The sequence below is a fragment of the Haplochromis burtoni genome, unplaced genomic scaffold, assembly GCF_018398535.1.
Source record: "Haplochromis burtoni strain Fernald_Lab_line unplaced genomic scaffold, NCSU_Asbu1 Contig_31, whole genome shotgun sequence".
NCBI classification, from domain to species: Eukaryota; Metazoa; Chordata; class Actinopteri; order Cichliformes; family Cichlidae; genus Haplochromis; species Haplochromis burtoni.
In genome coordinates, this window is record NW_024582392.1 from 1383286 (window position 1) to 1401849 (window position 18564).

The following is an 18564-nucleotide window of genomic DNA, read 5'->3' on the forward strand; positions in this document are numbered from 1 at the left end:
GATAGATAGATAGATAGATAGATAGATAGATAGATAGATAGATAGATAGATAGATAGATAGATAGATAGATAGATAGATAGATAGATTCCCCATTTGCTGCTGTAATGATGCTAATTATTCATAAATTAATAGGGTTAAGAAAAAGTGCCCTCTGCCATCATCTCTCATGCGAACAGACTGACTGAGAGATGTGATGGCTGACATCCCCTGGCAGAGTGCGGATCATTTGTCCGCAGGAACAGGGGCTGCTCAGTTCCAAATGCCATGGTGTGTGGTGCCCAGACAATGGGCTCAATGCTGGGCTATTATCCCCTGTGTCAGCAGGGATTGGCCTCCCATTTGAAGAGGTCCACTCGTCTGCATCCATGCCACTTTGAGGAGCATCATTAGGTGGGCCTGTCAATTTCCACCTAGTGTTATCTGGATGCTATAAATACTGTGCATCATTCCTGCTTATATTTGCCTTCATACCATCCATGCAGCTGCCTGCAGTCCTGAGTTGATGGTCTGTTCTGTGCAAATTGATCCGTGCCATTTGTTTTTAATCAAAACGGGTCGTATAGATAAGTTGGCTGCTAATGATAGCATCATCACATCATTATTTATTTATTTATTTTTTGCAGGAAAGGTTTGCATATTGCACATCAGCAATGTGCCATCACCTTGTTTGGATGTTTATCACTCTGTTTCTCACTCTGTTAATTTTAGCACATTCTCCAGTGTGGATGATGACAGGTGACCAGCGCTGTACCGTAAAGATGATGTACATCAGTGGAAATAACTCTTATGTTGATCAACTGCCAGACTCACGGCAGGATTCAAGCAGGTAAATACTGCTGAATGTATAGTGAACTTCACATAACACTGGATTTCTACTACCTGATCAAAAGGGCCTGTGAAGGGCCAAGACAGGCTTGGACCATCATTAGTCCATGGTGAGGTTGCAGACTACTAGTAGCTATCGCAGCTCATGGCCAAATTGGCTGGATGTCAATCTGTCTGTGTCTTGTGAGGTGTTAAGAAGCCTAATGATGTCTGGTCTTGCCTGTTCCATTGTTTGGATGCTGATCTTCTTCTGTAGGTGAGGAAGGTGACTGAATTTACCTGGGCTTAATCCAACACGAAGCAAATATAAGCATTTAAAAAAACAAGATATCTCTGTTAAACGACTTTCTGGTGCACATATGGCCGCGCCTCGGTGGATGAATGCAACATGGGAAATCAAACACATGGGATTTACAGCCTGAAAAATTCTCATTAACGCTTAAATTTCATAATTTAGAGAAATGAGCCAGTGGAAGAGAAGGAAGGTAAAAGAGGATTTAATATTGTAATGTTTTGTTTGCAGAGATTTATACATGATGTTGTTTTCTGACATGTCTCTTACTCATTCTTTTGGCTCGTCTTTAAACCTCCCTTTGGCATTGCCAGACTAAGTTATGTGGATTGCCTGTGAAGATGTGATATCTTGGAAGCACTCAGACTGCCCCCAGAGAATTGGCCTGTAAACCATCATTAGCGAGTAGAGGAGTGTAAGTCTTTAAAATGTTAGATCCAGCTGACGTGCCATATAACCCTTTTTAATCCCAGTGACAAACCAAACCATCTAAAATCATGTATAATTACGCTGCTGCAAATCCAATTTACCCTCTTTGGAATGTTTTTTCCCTCTAAATAAATGATTTACAGATACAGAAACATAAAGAATCTGCAGGATTTCACATACAATATCACTGGATTTTATCTTAACGTGTGCCATGCAAATAAGAGACTACAGTATAAGTGATTTGTTTGGAGGATTTCACATGTGATCTATTTTGTCCAGTAGAGATAGCAAAGCAGTGAGATTTGTACCATCTCTTTCATATATATGGACTTAAAAAAAAGAAAAAGTCCTGACTTTTGATGCAGTCAGGGCAAGACGGAATTTCATATTTAGCTTTGACATCTTTGACAATTGGGGAGAGAGAGTCAACCTTCACAACTTTCAAGCGCACATAAAACTTAGATCAGTTGTATTTTTAAAGGTGCTAAGGGAAGTCACCATACTCAACTGAATCAACATTTCAAAGTCTTCATGGAGCCCTTGACTTTTGTGGCAGATCACAGAGGAGTGGATTGGCAAGGCTCATTTACATTGTTCAGAAATGTGTGGCTGGTCTGTCTTGAAAAGAAAAATACCCTTTACATGGCTTAAATGTAACCTTTTGTCTTTTACTCCACCGGGGGAAAAAGTTTGAACGAAAAAAAGTAGTTGGCGGCATATAAAGCAATCATAAATAAGGTGTTACGTACATACGCGTACAAAGAAAACAAGAATAGGACAGATGGAGGTGTTAATTCTCCCTTTCCCTCCTCCCTTTATTAATGTCGTTTAAAAGTGTGCAAGCACTTAAAATCGAAAAAAAGGAAAAGAAATCTGAGTGACTCTTTGAGCAAGCCAGATCTGTGGACCTGTCAGTTGATTAGTCCTCTTGATTACCATTTATAAGAGGCCCCAGCGCTCTATTATTTGCATTCCTATTTAGCCGTGATTTTGCAGAGGGCACATCGTGATTAAACTTGTCAAGAGGCCTGATTGACAGGGTCAAATCTTCACATTCCATTCTGCTGAAATGAGAAAAAAGAAAGTAAAATAGACACTGGATGTGTCAGCTTCCCTTCCCTTTCCCTTCCTTTTCTTTTCCTCTCCCAAGCTCAGCAAACTCCCTTGTTCTCTCCCTCCCTTTCGCTCATTTTTCCTGCCTCCCTCGCTTTCCCCCTTACAATCTCGGTCAGGAATGTTTTAATTTTAGGGATAGATTCTGCCTGTCAAGCGAGGCTGGATGGCCTGTAGTTCAGATGATGAGATGTGATGGGTGTAAAACAATAAAAAAAAAAAGAGAGCGGAGATGTGAGAGAACAAAGAGGAAAAGAGCTCACTTTATTGGACAGATTTAATTACACTGAATAGAGATTAAGGCAGGCAATCCACTGAGGTGTGAAATTAACCCTTGATTACTGATGAAGCTCTGAACAGAGGCTGAAAACAACATCTAAAAAAGATTGACCACTCAGTAGCAATAATTATTTCAGATATCACTGTTTCAATTTAAAAAAACAACAACAACAACATCTGGTTATGTAAAGCTTATGTGCATACATAAATTAGGATAGAAAACTACATTATTAACAGGGATAAAAAACAAAAACAAAAAACACTAACAGATCTGAAATCCAGCAGCTTGCTTGCAACAAAGATTACTAACCTTTCTGTTCGACAGGACTCTTTCCCTGCAGGGGAATGGGACCATGGCAGGGGAAAAAAGAAGAAAAAAAAACAATTAAAAATGCAAAAATGAGTTGATGCAATCTGCTCACTTTAAACGACATTGCAGACTTATTCTGTTGAAATCTCCAACGCATCGCTGCATCAACCGTATTCAGAGAACGGACAGTTGTGATTTGCACATAACTGAAAGAAAGGGTTTTCAAAATAAATTACCGTAAGCAGCTTAAAATATTTAGTTCACTCACATATATCTCCAATAATTCTCACTTCTTTGCTGTAATTCACAGAACGTGTGTTTAAAAACAAACCCTTATCTCACGCAGCGCATTTCAAAACAAGGACTAAAAATGTTCATATTAGGAAACAAGTGCTTTTCTCCTGCACTGAATACCAGCCAGGTGCTCTCCCTTAGTGCTATCAATATTCCCTAGAACACAGTCAAGAAAAAGGGAGCACTTCATGCTCCATATTTTGATAAATAAGGTTAGACAATTCTTTACAAAAAAGAAAAGGAAAAGGCAAAAGAAGAGCAAAAACATCATTCAGATAAACACAGTTAGGCCAGTAAAGCAACACGAGACTCGCTTATGAATGCAGCCTGATCCTAGCACGCTGTTGTTTATTCATCTTACTATCACCACACATTATCAGCCAGCCATCCAGGAGGGAAATGGGACATCCTCTTGTTCAGACCTGATGTTCACAACTCGGAGACAGCCAAATGCACTGCCCCGACAAGGCTAGCTGTTCGTATAATTAGCAGTAATTAATGAAGAGAAAGAAAAGACTCGTTTGTATTTTAAATGATCTTAAATGATCCCATTAGCACTTGTCATAGTCCTGTACACTAAACAGCGTGAGTTCAATTAGATTTTTTGTCATATTAAAGTGGTTTTGCGATGCCACTTTGAAAATCTTTTTGCTCTGACAAATGTTTCTCATGCATTAAGGTTCCAAGCTTGGGAGCTGATATTATAAACATTCCAGTATGCCCATACTGGTGCTTTTCTTTTTCTGCACTGCCTCTTTGGAAAAAGTGTTCTGCAAAATGTGCAGCACTGGGTAGCTAGCTTAAACCACCACTGTCTACTTCTTATCTTTAACCGTGCGTGCATGACAGCATGCATACAATAAAATATGTACCCTGTCTTGTACATTTCATTCCCTGTGCTGAACGGACAAGGGAGGAGGACAGAGAGGAGAAATAAAGTGCCATAATGAATCTAAAAGGCATAATTCATTCTGATCAAACGCACTCAGGGATGAGTCATGCTCCGGTGAACCCTTCTGACCACTGATGGGTCTACAGCAGGGAAGAGGATGAGGCGGGATTGACGAGCACACATAAATTCTAATTATTCCCAATGTATGCGATCCTGCAAATGGCCATCCTCACAGTGGTGGCCAGTGACGGTTTCCTCTAACAATCCCCCCCTCTCAACCCTCCCACCCTGCTCAAAATGTCCCCTCAGACTTTTTATGAAGAGCCCTGGCTATAAACCTGGGACAGGGGCTATAGAGCAAAAGGAAGAAAAGCAGCAGGTTGTGTAGTCGGTACAGAAGGGAGAAAAACACACCAGCTCCGACTCGGGTGCTGGGGAAAGAAAAGTACGATGATCAATTAATCCAAGCAGTAATTGGATGAGTGTGTATGTAAAGCGGTAATGCTGTAATGAAAGTCATCCATTGTGCACATTCTTTCCCTGGCCGGTGAACCATCCCCCTCATCATCCTCTGGATCTCAGGTGCTTAGCCATGCAAATCTGTCTGACAGCCCAGTACATCTCTGTCTGCCTAATTGGACAGTATAGAGTTGTTTATGGATATTGCAGACATTTAGGACTCAGTTGGGGGCTGCTCAAAAATCATTAGCAAACGGCCCCTGTTACTGGACTGTCAGCCTCACTTCACCGACGTCAAAGCACCACGATAAAAAAATGATTATCTCTGTCAACAACGGGGGAAGCCTCTTTTTAAAAATGGAACAGTATACTTGCTGAACAGTCAAACATGTGCTCACGAAATGAGAGTATCTGGATTCTAACAGCTTGTTATATCACTCCCACCACTAGTTTTTGATGTGTAAGCGAGGCGGTGTTTTTTGTTAATTAGAAAAGCTACTCCATCTGTAGAATCTGCAGTGGTAGATATCTACGCCACATGAGACGCGTAACAATAAACTTTTTGTTCCAATATTAATTGTTATTAGCCTATCTTTATGATAATTATTTACATTTTCAGTCAAGGTTTTAGGAGTCTGTAGACCTAAAGCTGCTATAATCAGTGTTTCCTCATTAACAATCGATCAGATTTTTTAAATATCTTTTGAAGAAGTTGTGACAAACGTGAGAACTGTCACCTGATTCTGAAGCGCTCTCCTTTGTGTTATAAAGATGTCTCTGAGGTCATTATTTTGGTTTCCTGGTACACATTTTTGATAAACACTAAACTCTCTTAAAGCTATGCCGAGAGCTCCCTGGGGCTTCTAAAATAGGAAGCATACAAGGTGACAATGTGCAAGCTAGCTAATAGTGTAAGCTAACCCTATTAGCATATTAGCATTAGCTTATTAGAGAATGTCATTATTTTTGCTGAGATTTTTGCCAGGAAACAAAGAAGTGGACAAGTTTGACTCATCAAATATGCTAGCCAATATTTCAGCCAATAATTGGGGTAACTAGAATAAATATACTTGGTACCAGATATTTGGGGTAACACAATGGTATGCTGTTAGCACCCGGCTACTGATCCAGTGTTGCCAACTTAGCGACTTTGTCGCTATATTTAGCGAGTTTTCAGACCCCCTTAGCGACTTTTTTTCTAAAAAGCCACTAGCGACAAATCTGGCGACTTTTTCTGGTGTTATTGGAGACTTATTTATGACGACTTTTTGACGTGAAAGCGCGTATCGCTTTTACTCTCAACAAGCAGCGGGTGCTGCTGTGGGCACCTCGCCCGTTCCAAAGCGCTCACGGGCGGAGGACAGTCCTCCAGCTGCTATCAGGGCAGAAGATGTTTAAGCATCCAAACTGCAAATGAATCGCGCATGAGTGAAGCCGCAGCTCCCGCACTGACTGTAACACAGTCAGTTCTTCTTTTACTCTTATGCTGTTTTGTGGATCACAAGGTTTAAAACTACTTATAAACACACACAAACAAAGTAACTCCACGAGTGCCTATTTTGGGTCACTTTTGCCGGTCCAAGCCCAGGTAAAGGAACAGGGTTGGAATTGTGACATAAAAAAAAAACAATAATTGCTAAAAGAAATTTAATTTGTAGTTCTAAATAAACTCTAAATGCATTTAGGACATTTTTTACTCAATTTATGGCTCTTCCACGATGTTATTTCTCTCTCCAACAAGGTAGGTTACAATTACATTAGCATGACCAATTATGGAAATTAGACGATGATGTCATTTAGCGACTTTTAGGACAACCAATAGTGATTTTCCTTACTGAGGAGTTGGCAACACTGTACTGATCTAGCCTGGGGCCTTTCTGTGTGGAGTGTGCATGGTTCTTTGCAGATTCTCTGATAGGGAACCCACCTATTTTAAAGAACCCACCTTGGATTATTTGGTGATATTTAAATTGACTTTAGGTATGAGCGTGAATGCTTGTCTGTCTCAATGTGCGACAGACTGGCAACCTGTCGTTGTGTATCCTGCCTCTGGTCCTATGACGACTGGGATAGGCTCCAACCCCTTCCTGCAACCCTGAATTTTATAGATGGAAGAAAATGGATGGATAGAACTGAAATATATGGAGCAAATTTAATGTCAGTGTATCCAATAGATGTCAAGATATTTCACTCAAAACAAAAATGTCAACCTCATTGTGGTGCTGGACAAAAATCATCCTCTCAGGACCATGTCTGAACAAAATGGTGAACAGACTGAGTGACATTTTCAGATTACCCCCAAGTGTCTCTAAATGAAGTAAACACACACAGGTAAACAGTTTGGTTTAGCACAGAACAAAGACTTTCTCTACCATTGCCTCGCTTTTTGTCCTTTTGCCAAAACATAAAAGTCCCCTATTGTATGTCAGGAAGCGCTGTGCTTCCTCTAAGCTCCCTCTGGCTTCAAACGCAAGCTGCAGGTTTTGGCTTATGAATGTTGAAATTGAAGGCACTCCGATTTGCATGGCTGAGCATGGTGAGGCAGGGGAACAGGTCAGAGGGACTCCAGACACAAGCTTTTAGAGGGATGAGGCCATGCCAGGCTGCACAGAGGTGATGTGCTCATTCCACTGATGTGACCTTACACATGGCGAACAAAAGAGGAGCTACAGGGCCCTGCTAAGATCACACCTAACAGATGAATGTACAATACTGTAAACATTACAGAATCCGCTGCAACGGCTTTGATTATTCATCAAAGATATTTATTAGCGTTCATTAACACAAAGCCATTTCAGCGCCGAACCTTCAGCCAGCAGTAATGGCCGTGTCATCAAGCGGTCTTCCATTTTTGCAGAGGAACTGTTTTATCATTGCACTTATCTCTGTCAGGATGCAAATGTACCGGACGATTGATCGGAGTGACCACAGCCGAAGACTTTACGCAATGCACAAAAACTGGTGACAAGACAAGGGTAAATTCAGGAGGTGGTGCTCAATTTAACTCTTTTTTCCTGTCTCACACTGTCTCCCCCCTCTATCTCTCTACAGCTCTTTAAACTATTCCATCTTTATAGCTGAGCCAATCAATGGCAAACCAGTGTCTATTGTCTGTTCTGTGCTCAGGCCACTGCCCTCCTACAGCACCCCCCATTACAGAAATGTTTCTTCCCATCAGTGCCTTTACTTATCACTTCCCGGGTGACATTGAACTTCCTATGCCCCGGCCGCCGAGACACATCTCTGAACTCACACAATTACTCTTCATCCCCACTAACAATTTAGTAATGAAGTATTGATTTCCAGATTCCTCTCTTATGGATGATATTAGATTTTGTTTGATAAACTGTGCCTGGGCCTCTAATCTGCACTGTCCCTTTTCCCACTGTCTGTAAAACAAAGTGCCACTGGAGAGATAATGACCAGGGAACATCGATGAACTCATTTCATCAATTTGTAACACTTGACAATGAAAAAGGGCAGGCATTTTTCAAGCAGCAATGTCAAAGTTTATTGCTCTGGGTACGGTCTTATTGGAAGCCAGACATCTTGAGCAGCATTCACTTCTAATTTATGGGCCCCAATGTGCCAGTTACTTTTAAAGGAAATGTTTGGATACTGGGAGGATATTAGTGTTGCACCTGGGTTGTCTGATTCTCAGGGCCACCGGGGATTCATGTGTCATGTTAGAAAATACAAAAACAGCAGAAGAGACGCTGAGCCTCTACCTATTTGCAATGCAAGAAAAAGCTGCTCGGGACATAAATCATGCCGAGGCGTTGCATGCAAGTCACACATGCACGGATGCAAGGGCCACATAAATGCTTGAATTCTAATGTTCTTGCTTAAACTGTGCTTTCGGAATATTAACTGCACCGTAACCAAAAGCAAGAAATAAGTGCTAAAGGAAAAATGCATCCTCTTTTCATGGGAGAATTCATTTTCAATCAGTGCTATGAAGGTTCAAATAGATCTGAACTGACTTTAAATCAAAGATGAACAAAGCCACTGTGATTTTTGAGGGCTATCGTCTTGCAACCTTGAGTTTTCTATATTGCTGTCTTGTTTTTGGGATTTGTTTTGGAGCTAGCAGTGACTATATTTGGATTAAACCTGGGATGCTAAGATAAGGTGAAGGTAAATCCACAGGCGCCGACACCTGGTAACTATCTGTAGCAATAAAAAAAATTCTCACCAAAAAAACTGGGTCACAGACTTCTTCGAAGACTGCTAGTACAATTCAAATAGCAACATGCAAGAGTTGCTGTTCCTCAAGGGTGGCTCCAAAAGCCAGTGAGTGAGTGCCCAAAGACTTTACTTGTCCAATGAATGAGTACCAAAGAAACAACAACAAATAAAGGTCTCTATAACTACCTTTCTACATACCAACTGTACAGGTCGTGGTAGCTAGCTCGATGCATGGTGTGCACGTCACTGAACTAGACCTCTCAGGTGTGCTTGTGGTGTTGCTGCATTTTGGTACATGCTTATACAGTTATAACAGATAGTATAGTATGCTGTGGCATTAAATGTAGAAAGAAACCATCCAAGAATTTTTGAGGTTTGAGTTTTGGAGAGTGAAATTCTAGTGTCAGTTAGGCTTCAGCTAGCTTACCAAGTTTGTTTAGCTAGTTTAGCAAGCTAGTTTAGCAATAGCACAGCCAGCCATCCTATTATCACATTATAGTTACTCAAAAATACAGAAGTGGTCATAAAGAGGCTAAAATCACTTCAAAATGAGACTTCACAAAAAAAAAAAAGTCATAGTGGCCATCTTTTACATACAGTCTATGTAAGCTGCAGCTAATTCATATTATCTGTCACGTTATCAGGATTTGTCTTTATTAGTTTTGGTTCCTTATATCTGTTCAAGATGGGATTTTGCACAATAACCCCCTGCTTTCCTGAGACACCTTTATGAAACACAGAAACACCCCTCTGGTCATCCATGACACCAATAAGTCTTCCATGTCCAATAAAGGCTCAGGTAAAAGTTAATTTCAGTTGATGTACAACTGGTGCCCTATGGAAAACTAAGCAGTTACAAGTTGAGATGCTTTGCCTGTGTTTGTTTTGCAAAATTGTCGTTTCTTTATAACTTTACATCCCTAAATATCAAGAAGTCATGCAACTATTTTGTATTTTTAAACTTGTGTTATTGTTTTAAATGTATGAACATGGTTCATTTTTGTAAGCTCAATAACCCGAGCATCCTTTTCTTTACTTTGCTGTGTGCTCCTGCACAGATAATTTATCTGGTGCAAAGTCAAATCATTTATTTCCCCTCATTCATCCTGTTAGAATGAGAGACCCGAGGAAGAACAGCCAATTTAGACTGAAAATCCCAGTTCAGCTCAGGGTAATCTGATTTCTCTGCTCCCCAGAAATCTACATGTATAGTGCTTATCAACTGGATTACTGGCAGGTAGGAGGAATAACCCAATTTGGGGTTACTTGTTTCTCTGTGTGTAGTATTCAATGTCACATTGCATTAGAGGATGAGGGCTATTGCTTTTTGGAATGGATACGTAACTTCCTCGCTCTTCCTTTCCCACACAGAGATGTTCATTAGTTTACATGTTTTTCTTTTTTTTTAAGTACATGTACCTCAAACATATAATGTCTTAAAAGGATTTAAATAAAGGCCACATTGTCCCGACTCATTCTCCTTTTATCTTTTTGAAAGCAAAACCATTTGCCCTCTTCTTTCTTAACATGACATGTGGTGAAAGCGACAACTCTGAGATGGGTTTACCGGAGTGGTGACAGTTCTGGATGGGTGGGACACCAAATGTTCGTGATCCCACACTAATTCCTGCACAGACAATAAAGATCTGCCCTGCTCCAGGACTCCCACCCTCCCCATTTGCAGATATTAGGGTCCAGTATTGCGGTAACGGATGACCACTGTCTACAGACTCATAACCACTGAGGTCAATTCACCTTAAACTAGAGCATCACTTCCCTCCAAGGTGATTATTGATTAAGGTTGATCCCCAGTGTAGACACAGAAGAAATTATTCTCTGGGCCCAATCACTGCTCATCTCTTGTTTCTGGACAAGGAGACCTTGCTTAATGTATAAATACTGAGGTGGGACACTATTCCCTTACCTACTGAGTGACTATAAAAGAAACGGAGTGGAAACCATCAGGGATGCAGGGAGGCATGTCAGTTTCCTTTAGACACAGTCCTCCTAATATCTTTTAAAGGAAACAATCATCTTTCCTGATGAACCAAAATGTCCTGTAGCCGCCAAGGTCAAGTACACACACAGACGCACACAGACAGAAACAGCTACAGTGAATGCATCATATGTTCAACTGTGCATTGTGTCCGTTATTGTCCCCCCCGTAGTCTACAACAGGGAAGGTTTTGATCTCAAGGTGCTGAAAGGAAGACACTTCAAAAGATGTTTTTTGAACAAAACGGTGACAAGAAATAACACATTAACATCTTAATATAGCCTACAGGCAGTTCTAAACTGTTTGTCACATAATAGCATCTAATATCACGCAGTATGTAACCAATTCATATCATGTATCACAACATGCTGTTCTGTAGTATGGAGTATTTATCACTATAACAGCAACTCATCTTATGAGGCATTCATTATTATGTTTTTCATCAGATTTTTATACGTTAGTATTTGTAGTAACGGGATAGCTAGAAAAAGTATCACGGGGAACATGAAGCTTTGTGTACTTTTGGGGCACATATATCCACAGTGAAGCTGAAATAAGGATCATTTCAGCATTTGTGGGAAAAAAATCCTGCACAGATAACAATGCTAAGTTTATGAAGCTTAATATAGTTATCTGTGTTCTAGACTCGCATTTATACAGCGCCTTTGTAGTCGTACAGGCCGCTCACTTGAAACTAAAAGTCACATTTTAACCACATAGCACTTTATTCTATACACTTCAAGCATTTTATCTACCTCACATGCATGGCCTATTTAGAATTACCCATTAATCTAACATGCATGGCTAACAGCCATATGATCTCAAACAGCACAGCTTTGTGTGATCCTATCATATAGCAGTTTTGCCTATATGCAACTGAAGTCATACAATTTTATACGTTGTATCCAATTATCTTTTAGTTACATGAAGGTGTGTCATTCATATATAGATGTTCAAAGATCTGGTTAGAATATTTTGAAATAAGTTTGAATTATAACCCAGAATTTTGCTGAACATTATAGTGCTGAGTGACAAATTAAAGGAAAAAACTGGAAAGCTGTGTGCTGGTGACGTGCCGCCAGAACAGCTTGAATTCATCTTGCCAAAGATTCCACAAGTCTCTTACAACTCATCTATAGAGATGGGATACTATTTTTTTTTCCAAATGAGATTTCCTCATCTGCTGTTTTCAGGGATGGTGGTGAAGATGTCTGTATAAATTTCACATAGGTCTTCAATTAGAGTGAGATCTGTTGACATTAAGCTGCTTAGCGTCACCTCGTACACTATGAAGAGACTGCTCCCATCAGAAATGTTTCGTCACAGTATGAAAGCGATTGGTGGGAGCAACTTTGTATCGATTGGCGGTGATACAAAACCATGCACCTCACAGCATAACAGAGCCATGAGAGTTAGGGGTCAGCGATTAAGGTTTTTGTTTGTATTATTGTCACCTGGTTAAGGCTACTGTGTTGTCAAAATTTAATAAACAGAAATCTCCTATTTTCTCACAACTAAACCCCACACAGGGACAATATCTTTAATGTGAAAATGGTAAGAGGTGTTAAATAGAGCCCCACTACATATTGTACAACATGGGCAGACAGAAATCCAGAATTAAAACTGGCATTTTGCATCTAAGAAATAATGGCGAAGTCTTGGAAACACATTGTTGTTGGTGCTAAATATAAAGTTCTCCATATGTGATGTAGGCTCCTAAATTAGACAATGTCACCTATGACATTGTACATCTATTTCCGGCACTGTGGCTTGTTGATGAGAACTGTAAAATCAGGAAACTCGAGGGAGGAAAGAAAAAAAAACACTTGCTTAGGGGTGCCATGTCCTACCAATCACTCTCCCCTTCTAAAGGGGCTCCAATGGCACCTGAGGGGGAATCTCATGGCTGTCATCCCAGAAAGCCTGCCGCTCTGATGCCTGCTTACCATCTGCTCCCCATATGAGCAAAAACAGGCAATTGTCTCAGAGAAGGCACCTCAATCACGTTGCCATCAAACTATACTTTAACATGTATTTTGGGTAGCTTTGGACATCATCCTGTTACAACGTGCAAAGCTGGAAGTGCCTATTTTGCTTGTGGAGATAACAGTAAATGATCGTGTGTGCAGACAGTGTAGGTCGAGTGCGCCTGAAATGTATATCATATCCCTGCCCTGCCTCAGCATGGACTTGGCATCTGACAGTGAAAAAAGCAGAACAGTGGGACCCTGTCAGTGTTACACTTCCTGTAAATAACCCCTTCATGCCTTTGGTTTTATCATTCCCTGCAAATGATTCCAAGCCCCTCCAGAGTGTACAAGAAATAGCATTATTTTATGGCATAGAAAAAGAAAGAGATAAAAAGAGGAGCCAGAGAGAGAAAAAGGGAGATGGGGCTAAAAAAGGTCCTTCAGGGAACATGGTGTAAATGAAGTTCCAGGAATGACACAGGCGAGCAATGAGGCGTGGATGGAAAATATACGCTGCACATCATCGGATAGAGATGCCAGTGGAAATGGCTTCATTGAAGTGTCAGCCCTCATCCATCAATCAATCATCCGCAAGAAACAATAACGCTGTGGCGATGGGGCAGCTTTTATGGGGCTTACTCATGGGTATCGGAAACAGCACTTAAGTGTAGTTCTGACACTGGGAGAAAAACAGAGATGAGGTGCTCTGCTTATTCCACATGCAGGTAGAGCAGATAAGAGGGGAGGGAGGATCTAAGTATACAGTGCCCCCGTAGCGGTGGAGCTTGGACAAAGGAGTTTTTATCTACACAACAGTGGAGGATTTCTTTTCCTTTCCTTTTTTGTATATTCACTTTGTCCTCACTATTAGAGTTATTTCCAATGAAATGAAACTAAAACAACACTGAAGGATCTACAGCCGAGCAGCTGGATCTGTGAAACTATATTTAATCCCAGGAACAATGGTAATATTTTTAATTTTAGCAGACGTGTTCAACATCTTGGATTCCTATTCGTGTTAATTAATAAATTTCACTCATTAGCACCAAACATAAAGAATATCTGATAATAAGGCTATGAATCTCTATATATAGATACCTATGAAAGGAGAGACAGAATTCAGGGGAAGGGGCGAGATTTTTGATACTGCAAGATTTCTGGTTTCTGTTAGCAGCCTGGCTGTAGTCTGGGCTTTGTTGACCAATTACATTTACAGGCTTTGCTTGCATGGAAGGAAACAGTTCATATGGCAAGCAAAAGAAAGAATATATATACATATATATAATGAATATCTTAAGTTTGACTACATTTGACTAAATCACCTGATGTGTTCCCAGAAAGGTCAAAAACTTTGAATGTCCCTGAAGGCTCAAAATAGCAGGTTAATCTCTGTAGGCCCTTGCATTCAAATGTTCAACAACTGTTTTTATTCATTTATTTGAAATATAGCTTATAGCAGCGTTCCCTAACCTTTTTTGCACCACGGACCGGTTTATGTCCGACAATATTTTCACGGACCGGCCTTTATGGTGTCGTGGATAAATACAACAAAATAAAACCAGTACCGGTACCAAAAAAAAAGATTTATTCATAACACACGGGAAAACACCCAGGGAAACAGAGTTAATGATAAAAACGATAAAAAAAATAATGATAAAAACCATAAACCATAAATTTCACACCCGAGCCTCAACTCTCGTGGGCCAATACCAAACCACTCACGGACCCGTAGCGCAAAAAAGGTTGGGGACCGCTGGCTTATAGTGCTTAACTTCAGCGTCTTTTCCTACAGGTAGAGATGCAAATAAAAAATAAACACTTCTATTGCTAACTACAAAAAATCTATTATAAAACTATAACAAAATAAATGAAAATACAGTAATTAGCCAGTAATGGATGCCTATAAGTTACTGTAACTTTACAGTAATTATAGTAAAAAAAAGTTGCAGTTTCATTTACAGTAACATTAATCTTACTGTAATTTCACCTACAGTAACTTTACCTTGAATAAAATTACATCAAGATTTCTATTCTTGCAAAATAAAATGAAAAAAAAGTTACTGTAAACACTGTTTATAGTAATAAATTATATTTTATAGTAACTCACTGAGGTTATGCACCTGCCAGTAAATTATACAACTTACAGCGTTAACGTTAGGGGCGTGGCTACTTTGACTAACAGGTGGTTGAGGATGCAAACTGCTGTAACAGACAGCTGTCTGCTAGCTTCACTTCCACCAATAAAAATGATAGCTTGACCCTGTTGTGGTATGACCTCTGTGTCATGTATTTGACAAATAACATGGTTTTTTGTGTGATAGATTATACTAACAGCTCGTCAAGAACATTCAGATTTGGTCAGTGAAATTTAAATCTCTTATTTTTACTAGGTATGTGTCTCTGTATGGTGAAATCATTCAGTTTACCGATGCACCTTATTGGAGCAGTGCTAAGTTAGCATTAGCTACCTGAAATCATATTAGAGGCTTTTGGGGCCCCAAATATGATCACTTGTGGCTCCTGTTTGCCTGGCTTTAAAATAACAACATGACGCATAATGTTTAAACTTTAAAACAATCAAAAGGTGCTGCCACAGTAATTGCATCCATCATTTATATACAGTCTGTGCTCCCAGATTGGTGGTCTTGTCAAATTTGCAGGTATTTTGTGCAGACCGAACCAAAATACTGCTCATCAGCCTCCTGATGGCGCTAGATGAAAAGTAAAGGGCTCACTAAAGTATATGTGATTTATCCTCAGGAGACCATGATTTGATTAAATATTCCTGTCAGCATTAAGTGCCTGTCTGACATTGCCACCCACTAAGCAGGATAAATACAATGTGTACAAATTTGGTTTCATCTGTTTTACAAATCTAGTCTTAATTGAATCGCAGCTTCAGAGAGTATATTTCTTAGTTTTAGTAAACAGGTGGTTGGCTCATTATACTCGTAAGGTCATCTGCTTTAATATTGCATACAGGGCTACATATAGCGCCCCCCCCCCAAAAAAAAATCACGATTATTATTTTAGTTATAAATAACATCAGCAGACCACAGGCATTGGAAATAGAACACCGCATTTTTCAAGCCTACACGTTCAGAAAATAAACAAAAATGCTAAATGGTCCAACAGTCGCTTTTCCTGTACGTGAGCCTTTTGATTTCCCAAACCCAACTCTCTTGATGGCTTCCCTGCAACATGAAACATGACACATCATCCATTATTCTGTACATGTGCCTTGCTATCTCAGCCCGCTCCATATGGCCCCTGTTGTCTCTAGACACCCAAATCCCTTTCCTTAGGCCAGGGGCTGTTTTTGTGGGAACCATTACATTGCTCCTCTTCCTCAGAGGAATGGGGTGACGATGATGAGCGATCACAGCGAGAGCAGACTTTCAGCCTGAAATTCTGACAGGATACTCAACAATTGACCATATCTGCTTTGTTGGCCCAATTGCTAATTCATGCAAGTTGACAATCTGGAGGCAACAATTATGAGTGATGAAAGGAGTGAAAATAAGAGGAGAGAGCACTTAAGGGGGATAAAAACATGAAGTTTACTTTGCAAGAATGGAGGGAGGTAGGAAATTTGATAGTCTAGAGAGAAAACTGGAGAGAAAAGGGTTTAAATTGCTCGGCACATAGTCAGTCACAGATGAACGTATCCAAGTCTTAAACATCACCTCTTGTAAAACCAAACACTCTGAACAGATGAATGAGGAGCAATGCAAGCATAAAATGCCATTTGTGTGTTGACTTGTGCAATAAAATGGCTGCTGTGGGAATCCTTATCACACAAAAGCTAATGTGATGAAAAAAACTTGATAAGAAGCCGTGAAGACATCAGGTGTTTTATGCCAAAGAATTATGAACCAGAGCAATCCCGGGTGAATTTGCCTGAAACGTGGGTATTTTCTTGGGTCTGTGCATAACTGGAAAAATCGCAGCGTTTGTGGATTAAATAAAAGCCTGTGTTCTAATAACTTCACTGAAATCTGTTTTCTGTAACTAACCTGAGTGAAGCATTGTGTCCTTGATCCCTGTTACTCTCCTAAATTGTTTTATTAAAGCAACATTATTTTAGGCCTTTAGACCTTCTTTCGTGACACTGCATCATTGCATCTTTAATGTAGACCATACAAAGGGTGCAGTATCATGAAAGGCCTGCAAAACACGAACACATATGTTATGGTAAAGACAAAAATTCTGGCAGGAACGCTCAGAAATGACGTTTCTCGAGGGCTCCAAATCACAAAGAAACAATACAGAAGAGGAAGTAAACAGAAGGAAAATTCAACATGTATCTTTGCCTATTAAAGGAGCTTTTGACATGAAAGCCCTCGCAGCATTCTGGACACGGGGATCGAGTGTAACGGGATGGATGTCATAAGCTGTTGTCGACTTGCGTTCTCTGCCAAGCGTTTGCACTAAGTTTGCCACAGTGTGAGGGAATATGAGGGTGATGCTAAGTGAAATGCTCATTTTGCGTTTGTGATTACCAAGGCCCATGGGCGATATGCACTAATGTGAGCTAATGCAATAGATTACACAGTGCTGGCCCAGGGGAACAGACAGCAAACAGATGTGGTCTACTCAAAAGGGGAGGAGGGGGGCAAAAAAAAATAAAAAAAAATCAAAGTTTAAAGTGTTCAATGTGCTGAAGATTGTCCTTTCTTGTTTACAGAATGAAAAGCAGTGATGGGTTTTGTCAGTCTTCTGCTTTTATAGATGTGAAACAATAGTGCGCTGATGTCTCTGCAGATGTAGAAGCTATTAACCAACTTCTCTGAAGCAGTTTTCTTTTCTTAAGGACTTGATGTTCGGGGAATATAATCTGGGTGCACTGCTGTTTGAGTCATTCAATTACAATCAATGATGTCATGGCAGATGTGTTGTGTTTGATAACTAATGTGCAACACCTGTGTGACATCATCAATTACAGGTGTATCCCCAAGCGTGGCATTCTTCTCACTACAGGTTTACAGCTAAACAGAGGAGTGCATGCGTTTTTGTTTATTTTTTTATTTATGTAAACATTTAAAGTGAATACAATATCGTCTATTTTAAGAACTATTCAGTATTAGGGCTTATAGCAGTATGTAACTGACAGTATGATTTTATTAATTCTATTCTCAGTGTGGTCAAGGTGTGAAGTTTTATAAAAGGTAAATGCACTACAAAGGTCTGGACGTTTTAAGGCTGTGAAACCTGAATCTAACGAGACTATAATCTTGACTTTGTAAATACTGCTCTCTAGTGGTCGATTGGAGTAATTGATTGAAAAGTCGAGTATAGCCTACATAATCTGCTGTCAAATGCAAAAACTAAACACAGTTTACTAATCACAAATACTCCAACAAAAAATTGTTTTCTTATGTTGTAATATAACATAAGAAAACCAATACTTGTTGCCTATATTTGGAGATTCTGGAGGACTAATAGCCTGAAATAGTAATCGAGTTATTGGAATATTACAGTCCACTGATGATTTAATTAGAACAGATATTACCGAA